We start from the raw sequence: 6,774 nt of genomic DNA on the forward strand, positions 1-6,774 counted from the left end.
GATTATGAATATATGAAATATTTATCAGAATTTAGTGAATCAAGATAGGGGCTTCATCTTTTTTTTTTTTTTTTTTTTTTTTTTTTTGTCTTTTTTTTTTTTTTTACTGACCGGTAACGGGATCGCAACCCTCGGTGTTGCGCCCGCACCTCGCTCAGCCAGTGAGTGGCCGGTCTGTATGTGGGATCCGAACCCTCGGACGGGAGCGCCGCCGCGCTTCCCAAGCGGCGCACTATCCAGTGCGCCACCGGGCCGGCCCGGGGCTTCATCTTTTCTAAACAATTATCAAATGTTTACTGAATATTTTATTGCATCAAGGGTTGTAACGGACTGAATGTTTATGTCCCCCTGAAAGTAATATGTTGAAATCCTAACCCCCAATGTGATGGTATTAGGAGGTTGAGCCTTTGGGAGGTAATTAGTTAATGAGAATGTAGCCCTCATGAATGGAATTAGTGTCCTTATGAAAGGGATGCCAGAGAGCTCTGTCACTCTCTTTCTGCCATGTGAGGCTGCAACAAGAAAATGGCAGTCTGCAACCTGGAAGAGGGCCCCCACCTAATTCTGACCACGTTGGCACCCTGATCTTGGACTTCCAGCCTCCAGAACTGTGAGAAATAAATTCGTGCTGTATATAAGCCACCCAGTCTATGGTAGGTTGTCATGGCAGCCCAGACGGATTAAAACAAAGGACCATGGTAGGTCCCTGCCCTCAAAGAATGTACAGTTTCATCAAGGAAAAAAACATAATAAAAAGTGTAAAATGTCTAATACAAAATAGTACCTCCCAGGTACCAAATGGGTCAGACATACACACTCTAGGAATCTGACATCCAAAGCACACTTCATAACACTTTAAATGACAGTATTGTGCAGCTGGAAGGGACCTTAGAGAAAATCTAGTTCGATCCTTTATTTTATAGATCAGACCAAGATAGTAGAGGTGAGAATTTATCATTCATTAATTCAACAAATATTTATTTAGTATTTCCCATGTGTCAAGTACTTTGCTGGGGGTTGAGATTTAAAACTGAAAATGTTACAGTATTTCCAAGTCTTATAAAAACAGGTAGGGATATGTAATCCAGTGTGGTGAGTCTAAGTGCACCTATGTGTGTAGGTGGAAGGGTGTGGTAGAGGTGTTTACGAATTCTGAGTTGAGTCCTGAAAAGATACCAGAAGGAAGAGGGAAATTAGGAAGGAGGATATTGTATGTAGATGGAGTAGCATATTTGAAGTCCCAGAGATGAAAAAGTTCAGCATGTGGTTCAATACACCCAGGTCATAAGAACTAGTGGGAAATGGCAAGAGATGAGTTTGCAGAGGCTGGCAGGGACCAGATCATGGAGAACTTCACGTACCACGTTACTGGAGGTGGGCTTTATCTTGAAAGAAATAGGCACCCATTGAAAACATTTCAAGCAAGTACATAAGTTAGGGTAATACTGTACAAAGAGATCCAAAAATATAAAGTGAAGGCCCAATACAGCTCGAGGGACACTGCTGTGGTCCAGACCATGTGCCCTCTACACCTGGTTCGCAGGTATATCTGGGGATTTTCTTCCCTTTTCTGCTCTGCTGGATCGCCTGTTTTCTCTATCCCACATTTTTCTCTTCTTTGTTTACACCCTCATTTTGTGAAGCCTATTTTCCAATAGTTTCCTGGGAAAAGCCACAGAGGGGATGCACTGTTTTTTTTTGTTTTTGAAATAACAAATGTTTTCCCACCCACACATTTGTTTGGCTGTTTGGCTGGGTTTAGGATTCTAGGTTGGGGACTATTTTTACGTAAACTTTTGGTGGGAACAGAGGTGATCCTTCTGTGTTGGTAGGGGCTGACGGGCCACCTCCAGTATACACACGTGTTTACAGGAGCCAGTTCCACATTCCATGGGATGTCTCCAGATTCATGAGTGTAGGGAGGCTGTGGCAGAGGGAGTGGTAGTGACAGTAGCAACAGCAGCTTCCAAGTGTGGCCTTAAAGCCAAAAGTCTAGTGATGGTGTCTGGCTTTGTTTCTTCAGCCCTTGCCCCTCCGGCGTGTCAAGTACCAAGTTCCTTTCTAAAAAATCATTTTCTTTCTTTTTTTTTTTTTTTAAAAAGATGACCGGTAAGGGGATCTTGACTTGTTGTTGTCAGCACCACACTCACCCAGTGAGCTAACCGGCCATCTCTGTATAGGGATCCGAACCCATGGCCTTGGTGCTATCAGCACCGCACTCTCCCAAGTGAGCCACAGGCCGCCTGTAAAAAGTTATTTTCTGAATGAAATATCTGGATTGGTTTCTGTTTCTTACACTGAAGGCCAACAGATAGTGTTTCTCTTTGTGATTATGGGGGTACTTCAAAAAGTTCATGGCATTGTTGGGTGGGAGGAGGGAGAGGGAGGAGGGATGGGGGGTTTCGGTAATGGGCCACAATAATCAACCTCATTGTATATCGACAAAATAAAATTAAGAGAAGAAAAAAAAAAGTTCATGGAAAGATTCTCATCTTGGGGCTGGCCCGGTGGTGCACTGCTACAGTGCGCCACTTGAGAGTGCGGCGGCGCCCCCACCAAGGGTTCGGATCCCACATACAGACCGGCCGCTCACTGGCTGAGCGAGGTGCGGGCGCAACACCGAGGGTTGCGATTCCGTTGCCGGTCCCGGTCCGGTACGGGCGTGGCACTGAGGGTTGCGATCCGTTGCCGGACACGAAAAAAGACAAAAAGGAAAAAAAAAAGAAAGGTTCTCATCTCTCAGAAGCAATGAACACAATAGTCTGAGAAGGAGAAGCTGTTGAAGAAAGAAAACCAGGAGACTACAGATGACCTTGGAACTTAGTGAAAAAGTATTACATTAAGAAATACTTCTCATGGAGTATTTGAAATCATACAGATTTAGGTCCCAGGTTATTAACAATTTATTAATTATACCTTCAAGGTTTATTTTGTCTTACAAAAGATCCTTCTTAAATATTTTGTTAAGTCTCACAACCTTATTATACATCAGGCAGACAATAATACAAATTTTCTGATTTCCTTGCTTATGACTATTTCTTTTATCCCAAGTCTAATAGACATCTCAGACTTAACATGTTCAAAAAACAAACTCCTATTTCCTAACCCCAGTCCCAATCCTACTCAGTCAACAGCACAGCCATCCACCCTGGGGTCACCTATTTTTTTAATTAAAAAAAAAATGTTGTACTTACAGAAAAGTTGCAAAAAGAGTACAGTTCACATATATCCCTGACTCAATTTCACTTCATGTTAACAACTTTCATAATCATATATGAGTATCAAAACCAGAAATACACATTAGTATGACACTGTTTACAAAAGTATGAACCGTATTCAAATCTTACCCTTTCCCCCCCTAATGCTCTTTTTCTGTTCCTGGATCCCACACTGCGTTTAGTTATTGTGTTTTCTTAGTCTTCTCCAATCTCTGACAGTTCCTCAGTCTTTTCTTGTCTTTCATGACCTTGACACTGTTGATAAATCCTGGTCAGTTATTTTGTAGAATGTCTCTCAATTTTGGTTTGTCTGATATTTTTTCATGATTAGATTTAGATTATGCATTTTTGGGCAAGAATACCACAGAAGTGATGTTGTTTCTCTCTTCATACATTATATCAGGGGGTACATGATGTTGATATGTTTTCCTACTGAGGATGTTACCCTTGATAATATCTGCCTGCTTTCTTCATAATAGTCACCGTAAAGTGACAGTTTTTCCCTTTGTAATCAATAAATATTTTGGAGCTCAAGACTATGCTAATATTCTGTTTCTCCTCAAACTTTCACCCAATTATTTTAACAACCATTGATAGATCTTACCTACAAAAATTATCACTGCATTGTCTTCTTAATGCTGTTTTATATTTCCCTCATTCTTTCTACATATATTAATTGAAATTCTTCTGTAAGGAAGAGCTATTCCTTCTTTGTTTTTTATTTATTAAATTATTTATTTCACTATGAAATCATAGATATGTATTTTATTATATGGGTTATAGTACAAACATATGTATTTTATACAAGGATACTTCAAAAAATTTGTAGAAAACTTGAATTAAAAGATAATACAAATATTTCCATGAACTTTCTGAAGACCCCTTGTATATACATATATACACGTACATATACATATATATGCACATATATATGTACACACATATAATAGCTATCATTAGTTATTTTGTTGTTCAAATTGTTCTAGTTTTGATCATTGGGAGCTCCTTTAGATATGTCCTTTTGACATACCCCCATCCTTTTTTGATTGCTTATTTTCTGCCACCATAAGATGTTCTAGCCTCATCTGTATTTTTCCTTTCTCAGCCAGGGAATCAACTGCTTTTCCAAGTTCCTTTTATTGGAGAATGGTATTTGGAAACCAACACCTGGGTTGTAGAAATGCTCATTGCAGCTGGGATGTCATTGCTTCTAGGACCTTGTGGTGGACAGAGCAAAGGAAAACGTGTATATAAATTATACACACATCTATATTTTTTCTATATCTATCAATTGATTGATTAATTGTTCTGTGTACCTATTAAAAACCATATTCTCCAATTCAAATTCAACATTAGAATAGGAGTAATTCTTAATAGAATTTTTTTTTATTTGATTGCTGGCGGGTGCAGGGATCCAAACCCTTGACCTTGGTGTTATCAGTGCCAGCCAGCTCTCCTTAATACAATATTTTAAAATCTTCTTGAAAATACTAAAGATGTGGCGTAGTAAGGAATTTCAAGCCCCAAACTGAAGTGAATATGAAAACCCAAAGATGTAAATGAGCATGGGAATCACCTAAAACTTAAGCACTATTCTGCATGGATGTTACACTTCAGTAAAAGTTCAAAAAAGAGAAAAACCGCAATTAGATACTGGTATACATTTATCGCAATGGCCAAAAACAAACCAACAAACAACAAAAGTGGTTTGGTTTTAGTGGCTGACTGATTGGCTCGGTTGGTTACAGCACAGCCTTGTAAAACCAAGGTCAAGGGTTCAGATCCCCATACTGGCCAGTTGCCAACCCCCCCCCCAAAACAAAACCTGATAATATCAAGTGTTTGTGAGGATGTGGAGCAATAGGAGCTGTCATACACTGCTGATGGGAGTGTAACTTGAAAAACCACTTTGGAAAATGTTTGTCATGACCAAGTTGAAGATACTAATACCTAGTGACCCTGCAATTTGACTTCTAGATATAAATCCTTGAGAAATGTGTGTTTGTGTTTACTAGACAATATATATAATAATATTTATAATAGTATTGTTAGTAAAAGCTGACAACTGTAAATGACCCAAATATTAACTATAAATAAAATGGATAAATTTAGATGTATTCATACAGCAATGAAATGAGTGAAAAACACATGCATACAACAAAACAGATCAATCTTATGTAGTATTGAGCAAAAGAAGCAATACACACACTCTGATTCCATGCATAGAAAGTTGAAAAACCAGGCAAAACAAAACTATTTTGCTTAGGGATGCAACAGAGTTGGTAAAATTACAAACAAAAGAAATTAAATTTTCAATTACAAACATCAAGGTCATGGTTACCTCTAGGGGGAGGGGCATGTATGATCAGGAAGGGAAGGGAGGGCATCTATCTCATGTGCAATGTATTCTGCTGGCTGTTTAGGCAGAATTAAAAGATCAGTAAAAACTCTCCTACCTCAGTCAACTTTTGGAATGGGAGGGGGATAGAGTATTTACACATAAAAACCAATAATGTCTATGTCTTTGTGAAGTGGAAACAATGACAGCATTTAACAGATAGAAAAATTATTTAGTGGATTTTATTTAAAGTTATTAGTAATTGCCGAGAATTCAAAATTTCTTTTAGAAGTATATTATTAAAAGATTCTATTTTTAATTACCTATACACATATAATTTTATTTTCAGAACTTTTGACTCCAACGGAAATATTAACAGCAATATTTAAATGCTACACAAACCTACAATGCAGGGAGTATTGATGGGAAACTACAATTTCTAACTAAGAGATATCTCTAAGAAAAATATTTCCTTAACTCTCATTTGTTGAAAACTGTGAGATAACTTTTCTTTGCTCTCATTTTAGGCAGTTTTGATAATCATTCTTGGTAATTAAAGTAGATCAGTGGAAGAAGGGAAAAGAAGTGAAATTCAACCGTAGTAGCAAGTTTCAACAACATATAATAATGTTAAGTTTTGCAAATTGCACTCAAACTAAAATATACATTTTCTTAAAAGTGTTTAGGGAATCCAAGGTATTAGTGATATACTACATTAAATTTATCAATTACAGTGCTTTCCACCATCCCAGAGCTAATGTTAGTATTTCTATAAAGGCATCAAACCAGGTATAAAATTTTTAAATGTAGAATCCAAAGCATTTGACCTAGTTAGTTCTCTTCATAACAGCTAGCGTTTAAATGAAGATGTTAAAAGTATTGTTTATATCCTCTTTGTGGTAATGAACTAGACTTAAAGTCTAGTTCTGAGTCAATTTTTGCCATGTATTTTATGGAAAATGTGAATTTATTGGAATTCCTTTTTATTTTTTGTGGCTGGCTGGTATGGAGTCATTTCTTTTTTAAAATTCTGACCTTAGTTCATTTGCAAGAATTTTTTTTTAACTTCTAATACTGTATACACTATCTGTATAAACAGTGATGATCATATTCAAATCTATTTAAACTACATGTCAAATATGACAAGCAAACAGAAAGGACATTGTTGGGTGGGAGGGAGGAGAGGGAGGAGGGAGGCACCCGCCCCAGTTCTGAGCT

The sequence above is a fragment of the Galeopterus variegatus genome, unplaced genomic scaffold, assembly GCF_000696425.1.
Source record: "Galeopterus variegatus unplaced genomic scaffold, G_variegatus-3.0.2 Scaffold2498, whole genome shotgun sequence".
Taxonomy (NCBI): Eukaryota; Metazoa; Chordata; class Mammalia; order Dermoptera; family Cynocephalidae; genus Galeopterus; species Galeopterus variegatus.